At 35.9% G+C, this 18,124-nt stretch overlaps 1 pseudogene; it reads left to right on the top strand.

Annotated features, from left to right (window-relative positions):
• Window positions 1-15,719, top strand: part of LOC139876209 (probable serine/threonine-protein kinase SIS8) — a 33,297-nt pseudogene extending 17,578 nt beyond the window's left edge.
• The last annotated feature ends 2,405 nt before the right edge of the window (window positions 15,720-18,124 follow it).

The raw sequence follows: 18,124 nt of genomic DNA, 5'->3' as shown, positions 1-18,124 counted from the left end.
TACCATTGAACGTAAAATCCTAGGAATTCACCGGGAATTCATTAGGTCATCTGAACCAAATCGGGTGTCAACCGTAAGAACGGTGGTTGCATAGCATGGTCAAAGACAGGACCTTGTGCCAGACCGACAAATTATAAGGGTGAGCTTTACTATTGCTCCTACAAAGGATAGTAATTGCGTCCGACACGTTATAGACCATAATTAAAAGCATGTCAGGGGACATTGAATTAACAGTTGCTTGTTCAACGCTTTCCTTTACAATCGGACGGTAGTTTACCGAAAGGTAATATACAGGACAAGTAAACTGGACGTGTTGCTTTCCTAATACAAGGTTAGCAAGTGGGTGACACAAAACCGCAAGTTTTGAGCTAAAATTTTCAAATATGAAACCCACCAAACCCACAAATAATTTGCAAACACCGGTAAAGGGTTATTCCGGAAAACTTATCTAGGGTAAAAACTAGATTTAATTTTCAAAAGATCAAATGTTTTCATAAAGATCCAATTTCCTTAATGGATCTAAATTTTTATAGTCATGTGAGACTGTAAACCATATCGTTACTACCATTGTTTATACCGCCGTAAAGAAATCACTGATGTACAAACTGTGAAGAATAAAGAAGTGATTCTTGTATTTCAAGACGATATTGCTTGAGGACAAGCAACGCTCAAGTGTGGGAATATTTGATAATGCTAAAAACGAACATATATTTCATAGCATTATTCCCCAAGAAAGACAAGCTTTTAGTTGCAATTGTTCTATTTACAAGTAATATTCGTTTAAATAATAAAAAGTGAAGATAAAAGACAGATTCGACGAATTGAAGACGCAAATGACCAAAAAGCTCAAAAGTACAAAATACAATCAAAGAGGTTCCAATTATTGATAAGAAACGTCTCGAAATTACAAGAGTACAAGATTTAAAACGCAAAGTACAAGATATTAAATTGTACGCAAGGACGTTCGAAAATCTGGAACCGGGACCAGAGTCAACTCTCAACGCTCGACGCAACGGACTAAAAATTACAAGTCAACTATGCACATGAATATAATAAAATATATAAATAATTCTTAAAAATTATATATATATTATATTAATATTTAAAATCGTCGGCAAACAAAGAGCCAAGGATGAATGAGCTGTAAAAACGAACTCCGCGACTTGCGGAGTTCGAAGGCCAAATGTACCGCGAGTCGCGGAGATTACCTGGACGAAAATTCCTATAAAAGCAAACGAATTCTGATCATTTTCATAATCGATAATCTATCTCTCTCTCAATATATACGTAAATATATATATATAATTTATATTTTAATTTTAATTTTAATTTTAAATCCTAATAATAAGGGTATGTTAGCAAATGTTGTAAGGGTGTAAGTCGAAATTCTGTCCGTGTAACGCTACGCTATTTTTAATCATTGTAAGTTATGTTCAACCTTTTTACATTAATGTCTCGTAGCTAAGTTATTATTATGCTTATTTAATCCGAAGTAATCATGATGTTGAGCTAATTACTAAAATTGGGTAATTGGGCTTTGTACCATAATTGGGGTTTGGATAAAAGAACGACACTTGTGGAAATTAGACTATGGGCTATTAATGGGTTTTATATTAACTAAATAATACCTTGTTAATTTAATATACAAACTTATAATTCGACGTATTTATATATAACCACATACGCTTGACTGGGTACGGTGGGCGGGATATCTATAAATACCAATAATTATTCATTTTACCGGACACGGAACTGGATTAATAGTTAATAGACTTGTTGAAACAGGGGTGAATTACATTCAAGGGTAATTGGTGTAATTGTTAACAAAGTAGTAAAATCTTGGTTTACACGCAGTCGATAACCTAGTGTATTCATTAAACAAAGTATTAAAACCTTGTTACAATTCGAATCCCCAATTAGTTGGAATATTTGACTTCGGGAATAAGAATAATTTGACGAAGGCTTTCGCTCTTTATATTTATGACTGATGGACTATTATGGACAAATCCGTATGGACATATTAAATAATCCAGGACAAAGGACAATTAACCCATGGGCATAAAACTAAAATGAACACGTCAAACATCATGGTTACGGAAGTTTAAATAAGCATAATTCTTTTATTTCATATTTAATTTCCTTTATTTTATATTTAATTGCACTTCTAATTATCGCATTTTTATTGTTATTGTATTTAATTGCACTTTTAATTATCGTACTTTTTAATTATCGCAAGTTTATTTTATCGCACTTTTATTATTCGCAATTTCATTATCGTTATTTACTTTACGCTTTAAATTAAGTCTTGTATTTATTTATTATTTTACATTTGTTTTTAACTGCGACTAAAGTTTTAAAATCGACAAACCGGTCATTAAACGGTAAAAACCCCCCTTTATAATAATAATATTACTTATATATATATTTGTATTTTTATAAAAGTAAACTAATATAGCGTTAAGCTTTGTTTAAAGATTTTCCTTGTGGAACGAACCGGACTTACTAAAAACTACACTACTGTACGATTAGGTACACTGCCTATAAGTGTTGTACCAAGGTTTAAGTATATCCATTCTATAAATAAATAAATATCTTGTGTAAAATTGTATCGTATTTAATAGTATTTCCTGCTAAAATATAAAGCTATTTTATATACACCTCGCATAACATCATTTAGTTTTGTTGTGCAGTGGAAGTTTGTTTCGAATACTTCAGAGAAATACAACCGGCTTAGATTGGAAACGGCGTCTTCGCATGGCCATTTACATTGTAAGTAGCTTCATGCTTAGGTGTTGTTTGTTTTTTAAAATGTTTTTGTCTGAATTGTGAACCATGTCTGTAGAGAAAATGTGTCTAAAGGTCTGTATGATGAGTGGTGTTGAATAGTGAAGACTGTTTGTTTTTATGTCTGCAAAATAACTTAATCATGTCTGCAACAGTTAGAAGCTATTTTTAAGTCTGCGAGTTTGCAGACAGAATAAAGACATTATTTGATCTTATGTCTTTAGAAAAACAAACAATCTGTGCGCCGCAGACATAAAGCATAATTAGATTTGCCGACTAAAAAACAAATAACACCTTACTGTTTACAAGAAAACTTCTTTTGGATTTTATCTTATTATTAATGATTTTCTAATAGGCCCGAGGAATGAATTATCTTCACCATTGCCAACTGCCTATCATTCACCGTGATTTGAAGTCTTCAAATCTGCTAGTCGATAAGAACTGGACTGTGAAGGTATGATTTGACCTTTCTATATGCTGATGTGGCTGTTGTGCAAGTGTTTACCAATAATAATATGATCTTATTATAGGTAGGTGACTTCGGACTCTCACGTATCAAGTATCAAATGTCCATGAATACAAAGACAATGAAAGGAACGGTATTGCAATCCTCTTTTGTCTCTAGTTCCACGATCAATAGTAGTAAAGCACAAATATTACAACTTAATTTTGAGGTCAAACGGTCTACCTTTCACTTTATATGACATAATATGCTATTTACCGAATTCTTGTGGATGTTATTCCTTTATTTTTGTAGCCTCAATGGATGGCTCCTGAAAATCTACGTAATGGGAAAGCAGATGAAAAGTACGCTCGTATCCAAAAAAAAATTATTTTTAATTTATAATAATTTGTGAATCTAAAATTTGTTTTGGTGTTGGTAATCTGTAGGTCTGATGTGTATAGCTATGGTGTGGTACTGTGGGAAATTATCACCGAGAAGATTCCTTTTGGTGATCTTGACCCGGTGCAGGTATGTTATAATTCTCCAGTGTAAAGTTCATTGTTATGAAATTATCTCTTTAACTTCTCTCTAGTTCATCATCTAACAACCAAAACCCATTAACACTATCAAGAACAAGATAGAACACCCTAATTGTGGACTAACAAGATTATATATCATGTTGGAGATATGGAGAACTTTAAACAATTAGAGGGAAGATTCCAGGAAACTCACACGAAGCTTCTATGAAGTTGTTAGGAAACTCACATGTAGCTTCCATGAAGTTGTGAGGAAATTCACATGTAGCTTCCACGAAGCTGTCAGGAAACTCACATGTAGCTTCCATGAAGCTGTCAGGAAACTCACATGAAGCTTCAAGGAATTATTTTTAACTTACTCTTTAAACCATTCTATAAATAGACCCTCTTGTAACTCATTGTAAACACACCACAAATATTCAGTAATACATTCTCTAGTTGGTCTGTGGACTAAAGCAATCACAACGATTGCATATAACCACGTTATCTCTTGTGTCAATTTACATTTCTTGCATTTATAATCTTTCGTTCATTAAGTGGGTTAGTAATCTTGTAGAATTACTATCGGTGAGTGATCTTGTTGAATCACTTGCGTTGTTTTGGGTCCTAATATCCTTACAACTGGTATCAGAGCACAAGGTTTCGTTAAGGGAATGATGGCAGAAGACGGGAAGTTTAGAATCGACCGATTCGATGGGAGAGACTTTGGCTTTTGGAAGATGCAAATTGAAGATTACTTGTATCAAAAGAAGCTACACCAACCCTTGTTAGAGACCAAGCCTGAAAGCATGAACGATGCCGATTGGACGCTTTTGGATCATCAAGCTTTGGGCGCTATTCGTCTTTCACTTGCTAAGAACGTTGCATACAACGTTGTGAATGAGAAGACGACGTTTGCTTACTTGAAAGCACTCTCTAACATGTATGAGAAACCTACCACTTCTAATAAGGTATTTCTCATGCGTCAATTGTTCAATACAAAGATGAAGGAAGGTACGAGTGCAACGGATCATATCAATGAATTTAATAATATCGTTTCAAGGCTTGAATCGGTAGAAATTAAGTTTGATGATGAACTAAAAGCACTAATCTTGCTTTCATCATTACCGAAAAGTTGGTCGGGTACGGTTACCGCGGTTAGTAGCTCTACGGGAACTACTAAGCTAGCGTTTGAAGCAATAAGGGATTTGATTCTTGGTGAAGATACTCGTAGGAGAAACTCGGGGGAATCAACATCCGGTTCTTTGTTAAGTACCAACAACCGTGGTAGGAAATTTGATCGCGGTGAGAAGAAGGGTAGAAAGAAGTCTAAGAAGAGGTATCCATCGAAAGATAGAAGTGAAGCTGTTTGTTGGGGTTGCAATCAAAAAGGACACTTTCAAAGGAATTGTAAAAATGGTCCGGCGAAAGGTGTGAGCTTGACCGAGGAAGAAAGTGATGATGCACTTTTATGTAGTGTTGAAAATTCTATGGAGTCTTGGATTTTGGATTCGGGAGCTTCGTTTCATGCTACTCATGTCAAAAGCATGATGAAGAATTTTCGTTCATATCAAGGCAAGGTGAGATTGGCGGATGACAAACAACTCAATATAGAGGGCATTGGAGATGTTTTATTGAAGACTACTCTTGGCTCTAATTGGACCTTGAAAAACGTAAGGTACATTCCTAAATTAAAAAGGAAACTTATTTTGGTTGGTCAATTAGATGATGAAGGTAACGCGGTTACTTTTGAAAACCGCCAATGGAAGGTGGTTAAGGGTAGTTGTGTAGTGGCTCGTGGACATAAAAGGGGAACTGTAACAACCCAACCCGTTAACCAACCAAAAACGCGAAATAAAAAAAAAATTAAAACTGATCTGGAGGGTGCGCGGCGCGCACCACTGCCTGTGCGCGGCGCGCACAAGGCCTGAGACAGTTCTGATCAAAATGTCCATTTTTCGCGAAAAGATCTTCGACTTCTCGACACTTTTAGACCAAACGCTTTTCACAACAATTTATATTAGTTAAAACTAACACGTTCCAATAATAAAATGAGTTTTACGAGACCGGGCCCACATCGGTCGTTTTACGACTTTCGTACAAAATACAAGTTTTCGACCACATGACTTTTAACACAAAATAAAGACCGAGCATGGCGATTGGGGATACGCTACCCAATCCTAATCAATCCAAAAGCAAGATCTTCTAAAGCAACTATGCAAGTCCTCTAATCCTCGCGCTTACCCGAGCCACCATCCGCATGCAATCTATAAAAAGAGTCAACAACGAGAGGGTAAGCTAACGCTTAGTGAATGATAATATACTACATACATATATATGCATAAAATGGACACGCCACGAAATAACAAATACCGCATACCGAAGCATCCATATATAAGGCACTACATTAAGCATACCGTACGATCTCTAAGCAACGAGCTAAAGATACAACAACAATTATAAGTTCACCAATGACGATGTGAACAACGCCAAGAAGCTACACCCGGAGGGTTAGCTACACCACAACAATACATTAATATATAACAATATATATAACGCACAAGGTTGACCCCTTAACCCAATACCGAGAACCAAGTACCACAATGAAGATTGACCGAACTACACGAGCGTTAGTAATCCGAAACTACACGAGATTACTATCTCCACATCATCGAGGTTGGCCGAACTACACGAGCCTTAGTAATCCGAACCACACGAGATTAATACCTCAATAAGATGACCGAACTACACGAGTCACCATGAATCCGAACTACACGAGATTCATTTGATAAGATGGCCGAAACCACACGCGTCATCGTGAATCCGAAACCACACGCGATTCACTTCTCAACATTAAACCCTTCACCATTGGGGTTATATCAACCACATCACAACCACGTGTGATAATGTACACGCGAACGCGTACTTCGCCAAAGATGGTCAACCAAAACGCACAACCGTGCCAATTGGACTCATAAAAAAGTCCATCAAATCCACCTATATGTGAAGTGAGCTCTATAACCGAGAACCACTTCACCCGACCCGCACCCATCCTACACATACATATACACATAGGATATTAACACTCACCTTGTCGCCTTGATGAATGCTTCCAAGTAAACCGCAACTCGCCAATGGAAAGTACCTATTCCATTATCACAAATTCAACAACACACTTAGATTGGATTTACAAACCAACCCAATTTGACACTTAGTGCAAATTCGACCCAAATGCACTTCCAAGTACAAACCGCGCCCAAAATTAACCAATAATCACTAACACAAGTGAGAATGGTCCTAACACACCAATTAAACCCGAACACAAGTGTTAAACACTTACAAATCTCCAAATTGCCCATAAACCCTAATTTTGACCCAAAGTCAAAACTAGTCAACCAAATAACCCTAAATGGGTTTCAATATTTCCATAATCACTAACTTAAGTGATTAAACCCAATTTCAAGTCCTAATCATGGCCAATTAGTTCACTAACCCAAAATCCACCAACAATAACAACAAACCCGATTACTAGCATCACTAAACTCACTTCAAGAGTTTAAATGGGTTTCTCATCAATTTAAGTTCAAACCCTAACTTGATTATCAAAATCAAACAATGAAATTCGGAGTTAGAACTTACCACAACCACCAAAACGTAGCTAGGAACGAGGTAAACAACTTTAAAACCCGAGACTTTGATCAATTCAAGCTCCTTCTTCTCCAAAACCCCAAATCTCTCTCTAGAAATCTCCCTATCTCTCTAGAATGATTTGAGAGTGTTAATGGATGTGAAATGTGATCCAAAATTGAGTCTAACCAGCTGATATGGCTTCACATCCGGCCTCAAGTGAAAAGACCAAAAAGCCCCTCATTAAACCCAAAATAGAAAAAACAGAATTCTGTCGCTGGGCTCGTGCGCGGCGCGCACCCATGTCTGGGCAGAATCTGAGCTTTGTTTAATTACACAATGCTTCCTGCACTTTATGTAGCATAAATACCCTTCCGTATAATAAATATTAGGGTCTTACAGGAACTCTTTATATGGTTGAAGTGTTTGATGAAGACACGGTTGTTGCTACGTTTAATGTTGAGTCCGAATCAACTCTATGGCACCGAAGACTAGGGCATATGAGTGAGAAGGGTATGAAGATGCTTTTTTCGAGTGGGAGAATTCCAGATTTAAAAAAGGTAGAACTTGGATTTTGCGAACCATGTGTATATGGGAAGCAAAAGAAGGTGACTTTTGGAAAATCGGGAAATGCTCCTAAGTTGGAGAAATTAGAGCTTGTTCATACGGATGTGTTTGGTCCAACCAATGTAGAATCACATGGAGGTTCTCGCTAATATGTCACCTTCATTGACGACTCCACTCGAAAGGTATGGGTTTATTTTCTTAAAGCTAAATCCGATGTATTTAATACTTTTGTGAAGTGGAAAGCTATGGTAGAAAATGAGACTAATTTGAAAGTCAAGTGCTTGAAGTCGGATAATGGAGGAGAATATGGTAGTCTTGAGTTTAAAGACCATTGTGCAAAGCTCGGTATTAGAATGTTGAAAATGGTACCGGAGTCACCGCAACATAATGGGGTCGCCGAACGTATGAATCGTACGTTAAATGAAAGGGCTAAGAGTATGAGACTACATGTCGGTTTGCCTAAGATGTTTTGGGCGGATGCGGTAAATACGGCGGCTTATTTGATAAATAGGGGACCCTCAACACCGTTGGGTTTCCGAATTCCCGAGGAAGAATGGCAAGGTAAGAGGGTGAGTTATGGTCACCTGAGGATCTTTGGGTGTAATGCATATGTGAAGACCAAAGATGCGGATAGAGACAAGCTTGAAGCTAAGTCAAAGAAGTGTATTTTCAGTGGCTACGGGTCGGATGAAATGGGTTATCGTTGTTGGGATAACGAGGCTAGAAAAGTAATTCATTCTCGCGATGTTACTTTTGATGAAGATTCGGTCTATGGTATACCGGAAACGGGGAGTCCTAAACCGGGTCATGTTACTTTTGACGATGTTTCTATTGATGATCTTACAGGTTCTAGTGGGAGTACGGGAAACAATGAATTACCAACAAACGGTGTGGCATCGAAAAATGCTAATGATGGGGATGGTTCGAAAAGCGGTGATGATTTCGAACATAGTGCGAGTTCTAGTGATGAGGAGGACACAAATGAAATCGGTCCAACCATTTCGGTTATTCCTACAATAAGACGTTCGACTAGAGTGCCCAAACCTAATCCTAGGTATTCTCCATCAGCAAACTACTTGCTCTATACCGAGAATGGTGAACCCGAAAGTTACTTTGAGGCAAGAAAGACAAAAGAATCCATACAATGGAAGCTTGCCATGAAAGAAGAGATGGGGTCACTTGAGAAGAATAAAACTTGGTCACTAGTGAAGTTACCTCATGATAAAAGGGCGTTGCAAAGTAAATGGGTGTATCGAATCAAGAATGAGTTGGATGGCAAGAAAAGGTACAAGGCTCGTTTGGTAGTCAAAGGCTTTCAACAAAAGGAAGGGGTTGACTACAAAGAGATATTTTCACCAGTAGTTAAAATGACTACTATCCGTTTGGTACTTTCTATAGTTGCATCCGAAGACTTACATCTAGAGCAACTAGATATGAAGACCGCATTCTTGCATGGTGATTTTGTTGAAGAGATCTACATGAGGCAACCCGAGGGCTTTGAGGTAAAGGGTAAAGAGAAGTGGGTTTTTAAGCTAAAGAAAAGTTTGTATGGATTGAAGCAAGCACCTCGGCAATGGTACTTGAAGTTTGATGATTTTATGAAGAAGATTGGTTTCTTAAGATATTAAGTGGATCACTGTTGCTACTTGAAGAAACTCAAGTCTTCTTATATAATCTTATTGTTGTATGTTGATGACATGTTACTTGCAGGTTCCAACATGTTCGAAATTAACAAGTTGAAGGGATTACTTTCCCGTGAATTCGAGATGAAAGATCTTGGTGGTCCTAGGAAAATACTTGGCATGAGTATTGTACGTGATCATGTGAAAGGTACTATATACTTGTCTCAATCCAAATATATTGAGAAAGTAGTAGAGAGGTTTAATATGGAGAATTCAAAGGCTCGTTCTATGCCTTTGGGTAGCACGATTAAGTTATCGAAAAGTCAATCACCAAAGACGGTAAAAGACAAAACGGATATGGAAATGGTTCCATATGCATCGGCCGTGGGTAGTATTATGTATGCTATGGTTTGTACAAGACCCGATATTGCTCAAGCAGTGGGAGTTGTAAGTCGTTATATGTCTAATCCGGGGAAAGAGCATTGGAAAACAGTCAAATGGTTGCTTCGTTATTTGAAAGGTACTTCTAATATGGGATTGTGTTTCTCCAAAAACAATCTCATACTTAGGGGTTATGCGGATGCTGATTTGGGTGGATGTGATGATTCGGGAAAAAGCACTACGGGTTATGTTTTCACAATAGGGAAGACGGCGGTTAGTTGGATGTCTCGACTACAAAAGAGTGTTGCTTTATCAACCACCGAAGCCGAATATATGGCTATTGCAGAAGCTTCTAAAGAGCTTGTTTGGTTGAAAAACTTCTTAGGTGAGTTGGGTAAAAGACAAGACTATTGTGTCTTGAATTGTGACAATCAAAGTGCGGTTCATCTTGGGAAGAATCCGGTGTTTCATAGTCGTACGAAACACATCAAGATAAGGTATCATTTTATTCGACAACATATAAATGATGGTACTTTATTATTGGAGAAAATCCTTGGTACGAAGAATCCTGCTGATATGTTTACTAAGGTTGTTACGACAGAGAAATTGAGGTTTTGCATTACCTCAATTGGTCTTCTAATGAATTGATGAGAGAAGACCCCAACTAGAGAATTAGAGAGTTAATGTTTCAATTCTAACAAGTAGTATTGAAGACCTTGTATCGAAAGTCTGCTCATCCGAAGTATGTGTTGAGTGTGCGTGTCCCAAATGGAGTTTGGCGGTATATTGGTGGTTTAACGTTCTTGGTTAGATCGTTGATATTTTGGGTTGACGAAGGTTGGGTTTGTTCAAAGTCTCCAAGTGGGAGATTGTTGGAGATATGGAGAACTTTAAACAATTAGAGGGAAGATTCCAGGAAGCTCACACGAAGCTTCTACGAAGTTGTTAGGAAACTCACATGTAGCTTCCACGAAGTTGTGAGGAAATTCACATGTAGCTTCCACGAAGCTGTCAGGAAACTCACATGTAGCTTCCATGAAGCTGTCAGGAAACTCACATGAAGCTTCAAGGAATTGTTTTTAACTTACTCTTTAAACCATTCTATAAATAGACCCTCTTGTAACTCATTGTAAACACACCACAAATATTCAGTAATACATTCTCTAGTTGGTCCGTGGACTAAAGCAATCACAACGATTGCATATAACCACGTTATCTCTTGTGTCGATTTACATTTCTTGCATTTATAATCTTTCGTTCATTAAGTGGGTTAGTAATCTTGTAGAATTACTATCGGTGAGTGATCTTGTTGAATCACTTGCGTTGTTTTGGGTCCTAATATCCTTACATATCACATATTAGAACGATCTATTTTTGACTATTTTTATAAAGATCAAAGTGGCTATAAAACTTCTCCAAAAAGAACAACATTTTTATATCAATCTATGTTTGACTATCGAGTCAGATCAAGCATAGAGGTTTATTAAATCAAAACAAATATGTTTATTTTTAATTTACGTCATAAAAATTAATACAGTGGTTAATTTTGCCTTAACACTACAACAAAAGAGCCTTTTCCAGACGACATTTTGCGACGACATGTCGTCTGGAAAGACCTTTCGCGACGACGGGTCGTCGCCAATCAGTCGTCCCTAAAGCCTCGTCGCGAAAAGGTATTCCCGACGGCCATTTTCGTCTATTCCGACGACAGCTGGGACCCACTTTGACTGACACAGTCAAAGATCAAGTGACACTTTTTGCGACGACAATTTGCGACGACACATCATTAGACACTAAAAAGTCCAACTTTGACTGTTTTGACCTTTTTGGTCAAAGTAATTATTCGCGACGACTGTTTCCCGACGACATGTCATCGGGAAAGCCTCCAAATATTTTTAACAATATCGAAAACAGCTGCGTTCCAGCAGAATACGGAACACAAAAAGTACAATTCCTGCTCAAATTTTTAAAACAATCAACTTACAATCCTAAACGTTCAAAATAACATTTAACATCATCCAAAAGATTACATGTTCAAACATTCGAATACAATCCTAAAAATTAACATGGTCCAAACATTTAAACATTATCCAAACATTTCAAACATAATCCAAACTTAAAACCTGACTAATGTCAAACTAAACCTAACCTTCGAATTCATCACTTTCCTCATCGAGATCTTCATTGTGGGAACCACTTGGACCGGGGGCATCTGAATTGGTGGCACAAGGATAGTCAGGGAGATGTAAATTTCCCACATTCTGATTATTGGTAACAAAATTTGTCACCCAATGAGTCAATTGTTCACAGCCACTACATGTTGACGGAGGTGCTTCCGGTGTTCTCGATGTCGATCCGTATGAGCCAGATGACATTTGGGAAACCGCGGCTTGAGGTAGTTTTCTACCCCGTCCAACGTTGTGCCCACGTCGAAACCCCAAAACTTTCTCAAAAAAAATTTCTTCGCTAAGATTAGGTTTCAAACGTTTCAACTCCTTCATTTCCTCCTATAAATTAAATAAGATGATAATTATTAGCCTCCGTTATTAATATATATACATACATATAAGTTGTTGCATACAAAACATACTAGCTGTAAGAATATAGGTATATTACCGAATTATTTTCACATATAAGTTGTTGCATACAAAAACGTATTAAGCGTGTTTGGGTACTGTAAAGTTGAATAATCTCATGTTTAGAAGTAAGACTATCCAATCAAGACTGGAGCTAATTTGTGTTCACACCAATTAAGTTACATATTGACTGTTGACATATAAATTTACACAAACACACGTATTAACATTAGATAATTAAGTATCTACTTACGAATGCAATAATCATATGAAAAAACGTGATATAACATCACCTCTAATTAATAAACAATGAAAAAGCATGTTTGAGCTGCATATGAAAAAGTATGTATATATATAAATCATTCGACTCAGGTGACATAAATAAACAGTCAAATTACTTACATGTTGTTCGCGCGCTTTTTCAGCACCATCCCAATTCCCAAGATCATCTGTATGCCTATCTTCCCAATCATCAATGAGAGTGAGAGGCTTCTCATGATCCTTAGCTAGCTGCAAATAAATGAAATCAATCAAAACTTAATATATAATATTAGAACCAATAAAATTTAATCAAATGAAAAGAAAGCTCTTAAGGTTTTTAACTAATAGAATTTACCCTTGCATCGGATCATCAATATTCTCCCCATGAACATCGTGCAAGAAATCCTCCAACGAATTTGTTGACTCATTAAATACCGGTGGATCATTCCACGACTCTCCATGATATGCCCACGTTGTGTAAGAGCCTTCAAACCCATTAATTTCAATATGAGCATCAATTGTTTGAAGATTAGCCCATCTTCTATTACCACACTTTATACACGGGCAAAGACATTGACCTTCATGATTCAAATGGTTCTTGCACCTCTCAATAAATGCGTCCAGACCAGTTCTAAAGGCAGAGGAAAACCGATCTCTCAAATGGATCCAACTCTTATCAATCGTCATGTTAACAACAACGACATACAACTACATAAATCAAACTCATATTTATCAAGGACCTATTAAGCATACAAGTAAATAGATACAAATGTAAATGAACATACATTTAGCAAGTAAATGAACATACAAGTAATTAAGCATAGTATATAACATATATTATTTTCTTTATATATGAACTCATTACAGTTGCTAGCATAGCCCTTTCAGTTAATTTTTAATTTCATCTCTCAAAAATAAATATTCAAGTTCCGCTGAAAATTAGTACTCCGTAGTGTAACTAATATCTCCAACAAATATACAAATGGTGCATTCAATTGTTATAATCCATTAAACATATTTAAGATCACAATGATGTTTTTTATACCAAAGTATAAAGTTTATAATGTTACTTTTGCCTGCTTGCTTGCAGCCACTGCCCACTGCCCACTGCTACTCTTTTTATCACTCATTTACTCACATTCATCTTCTCTCATAAGGCTAGTTTATTACAAAGTAACAAATATCAAAATTTACTTTGTTTCCTGTAGATACGGGTATCAGTACTTTGATGTTCAACTTGACCCACACTGTACAAAGACAGATACCACTTTGAAAAAGTTTTGGGACTAAATTCTACAAAGACAGAGACCATTTTAAAGTTTAAAAACAAACCCTAACTTTATAAATCTAACAATTAAACACATCCTCTAACTTTGATTCTTAGCAAATTAACTAAATAAAAACCTAACTTCATAAATTTAACAATTAAACACAAACCCAAACTTTAATCTTAAATAAATTAACTAAAAACAAACCCTAACTTCATAAAATAAACACAAAATTGCAGAAAAAAGTTAATTCATACGGATTAAAGACATAAATATAAAAAAAAAATGGAGTGAGCAACAAAATCCCGCAAATAAAAAAAGAAAAGAAAAGAAAGAGATGGATAAATCATACCTTGGAGCAGATTTGAGGAGAAATTGTTAGTGGAAGCTAAGAGCATGAAGATACCATCGAATTATGTTGAAAACACTCGGTGTACTTGAGAGAAAATTTGCGAGTTTTGTTTGTGAAAAGTGAAGTAGCAGACAACAATTAGGGATTTAAGTCCGTTTCTTTTCCCGACGACGCTTTACCGACGACATGTCGTCGGTATAGTCAGCTTAATGAATTGACTTTCGTTGACTAGGTATCTGGAGGGAAACGAAATTTTATTTGGAGCGAAATGAAAAATTAAGTGGACCCTCTATCCAGACGACATGTCGTCGGATTAGATATACCTAATTTTAAATTAATTTTTATATATAAAAATAAAAAATGGTTTAGCATTCCCGACGACATGTCGTCTGGAATACTTTGGCGGGATTTTTTTTATCACTTTGCCGCTATGACATAAAACTGAAAAAAGGGTTAAACTGTTAGCGACGACAATGCGACGACATGTCGTCGGGATAGGGTGGTCAACAACAAGTCTGAAAAATCTGACATCGAAGTGTATTTTTTTGTCGTTTTGCGGTATTAATGCCGACGACTTATGTCGTCGGGAAAAGAGTCGTCGGGAAAAGTGTCTTTTCTTGTAGTGTAAGAAGATTCTAATATCATGTTAAGTTTGACCTTAAATGCTGTTTGTTAAAACAAATATGTTTATTTTAATTTACATCATAAAAATTAATATAGTGGTTAATTTTGTCTTAAGAAGATTCTAATATCATGTTAAGTTTGACCTTAAATGCTGTTTGTTTGATCTTAAAAGTCATTGCTCCTTTGCTCTGACTCTTGAGTTCAAATATAGCACTTTCTAATAGAAATATTGGCTCCAAAAGTCTATCTGTTCATATGTAGTCTTCTAAGGATCAATACAATTTCCAAAATTCTATTAAAGCTAGGATTATATGTTTCTTATAAGATATAGTTATGGATTATGGGTTTAAACAGAAGAAATGATACATGCAGGTTATCAGAGCCGTAGGATTTTCGAATAAAAAACTAGAGATTCCAAAAGATGTGGATCCACTGTGGGATTCTCTTATCGAAAGCTGTTGGTGCAGGTTGGTTGGTCCCTTCGATGACTATCACTAAAATGTCTAAAATACCCTCCATGGTTTTTAAATAATTGACAACTAACATTTTCTTTTATATGATCAGCGATCCACAATCACGACCAACATTTCAAGAAATATTGTATAGGCTGAAAGAATTGCAGAAGAAGTTGGCAGTTGAATGTAGGAGATAACGTACAGCCAGATATAAAGCGTACAACAAAACTTGTGCATGCTGATCTCAACGGATTTCACCATATTATTTCTCCTTAGAATTTCGGTTTGCAACTACGAAATGTGCCTCAAAGGTAAGGGCCACAAGTTGCGGTTAATACAACGTACTCGAAGCGAATGCAGACGAAAGACAAGGATGCAATTTTAGTTAAGCATATATGTTCTAATTTTCTAACATCATTGATTGATGTAACATATATGTTACAAGATATGTAATGAACAAATATTTAATATATAGTTTTAATATACAGTAGTCACTTCATTCTAATGTACTCATTCATTTTTTGTTAGTTAATTTACTAGTATTCGTAACCTAATGAAGAGATGTAGCTTAGTCTGGTAGGTAGGTAGTTAGTTAGTTAGTTAGGACTTTGTAGAGGAAGCTGCAAATGTACAAATTTACGACATGTTAGCGTTGCATATTCATAATATACGACCGTTCAGGTTTTGTAAAGTATCACACCAAACTAATATACATATAATCGAACATATATACAAATTAACAAAATGAATAACCATAAAAACTAAAACTATATCTTGCTCAGTCATAGTGTATACTTTTTCAAATAAGATGTTGTAAAGGAAGTTGTAGATAAATTTTATTAATTCAATACACATAATCCTTGTGTTATTATTCGAGTGGTAATGACCCATACCTCTTTGTTAGAGGCTAGGAGTTCGATTCCCTGGGGTGAAAGCATTGCACACAATGATATCCCTTAATCTTGAATTCCACCCAAGGTCGCCTTTCGCACATCGTTGTGGGGGTCAGCGGGGATGGGGGTTTTACATGTCGTGCCCTCGAATTGGTCCGGGTTTCCTCGAGGCGGCAGTTGGGGGCGGGTTATGTAACCGTGAGAGATGATCGCATGGGTGGTTAAGTCCCCCTAGATGATCCCAAAATGCCGTTCAATATAAATATGTACCTACACACATATATTGACTTGAACATGAAAGTCGACTTGAAATGGTTATGATTTCAAAAATATGGAGTGAATGAAATTAGGAAAAATATGAAGTTAGAGTGTCAATTAGGATTTCAAATTCACGTAAACATAATTTCACTTAAACCATTCCCAACAGTACGTGTGCTGGGCCGCCCTCACGTCCGCCCTCTGAGGGCGCCGATGGCAATGTCACCGCCATGGGCCGCCCTCAACCGCCACCTCCCACTTCGCCCTGGTGCGTATCACTTTGAAGCATATTTGGGGGTGAGAAAGATTGGTTTTTTTGTCATATTAAACGTATTTAATGTAACGGATATATTTTATTTTTCAAGTATATATACAAACCATAAACAAAACAGAAACCACATTCAACTTCTCAATTCCAAATCAAAGCACAAACTTCACTCACTCACGTGTATTACCGTAGTGAATTCCGTAATGAAAATAAAGTTTACGATTATATGCGTGCTTCGAAAGCTTCGTTTGAAGAAATTGATGTTCGCGACTTTGGTTTACAGGACTCGTTAGCTTTTTTGAAAGAAAAGGTACCGTTCGAACACACTGACGTGCTGTATTATGAAGATGACTATGTTGCGGAATTGTCCGCTACGTACATTCGTACCGACGAACAATGGTACAGTATAAAAGAAACCGTTAGTCTACATTCAAATCGAATTTCTCTTTATTTAGTTTTTGAAGATGAAGAAAGTTTGGGTTGACATTATATCGCCGAAAATGCCCAAAATGGAGAAGATGGCCGTTATGTACCCTCTCAACCATTTTACGATATTGATGGCCGTTTTTATACGGATTCCGAATAAGAAGCTGTTTTTAATATTTTATTATGTTTTAGTTTAATTATGTCGTAGTTTAAAAAAATGTAGCCGTACTTGTCTTTTGAAATAAAATTTTGTTTAAATATATGATTACATTATATTTATGCGTTTCTCAAACGGTTGAAAAAAATAGCTTGGTCAATTTGAATCAGGGGTGGTATCGCAATATAGCCGTTAATAATAATAATAATAATAATAATAATAATAATAATAATAATAATAATAATAATAATAATAATAATAATAATAATAATAATAATAATAATAATAATAATAATAATAATAAATGAATAATAAATAATAGTAATGAATAATAAATAATAATAATAATAATAATAATAATAATAATAATAATAATAATAATAATAATAAATAAAGATGTGGATGAAGGATGTCATGTTGGTAGTGTTTTGTTATGGGAATGTAATGGAAGGAAGTGGTGAGGAAATGGAGAGAAAAAATTGATTTGGGAGTGAGTAAGGATGCCATGATTAAGAATAGTTTTAAAAAGTTAAGATATCTACTCAAATCATATATCACACATGTATACAATAATATTAATAACTTAATATATTTATATTTATATAATATTGTAAAAATTAAATTTGGTTTTATATTCAGTTTTCA

Source organism: Rutidosis leptorrhynchoides, chromosome 11 (genome assembly GCF_046630445.1).
Source record: "Rutidosis leptorrhynchoides isolate AG116_Rl617_1_P2 chromosome 11, CSIRO_AGI_Rlap_v1, whole genome shotgun sequence".
Taxonomy (NCBI): domain Eukaryota; kingdom Viridiplantae; phylum Streptophyta; class Magnoliopsida; order Asterales; family Asteraceae; genus Rutidosis; species Rutidosis leptorrhynchoides.
Note: the sequence above shows the minus strand (reverse complement) of the source record. Positions and strands in the feature narration are given on the sequence as shown.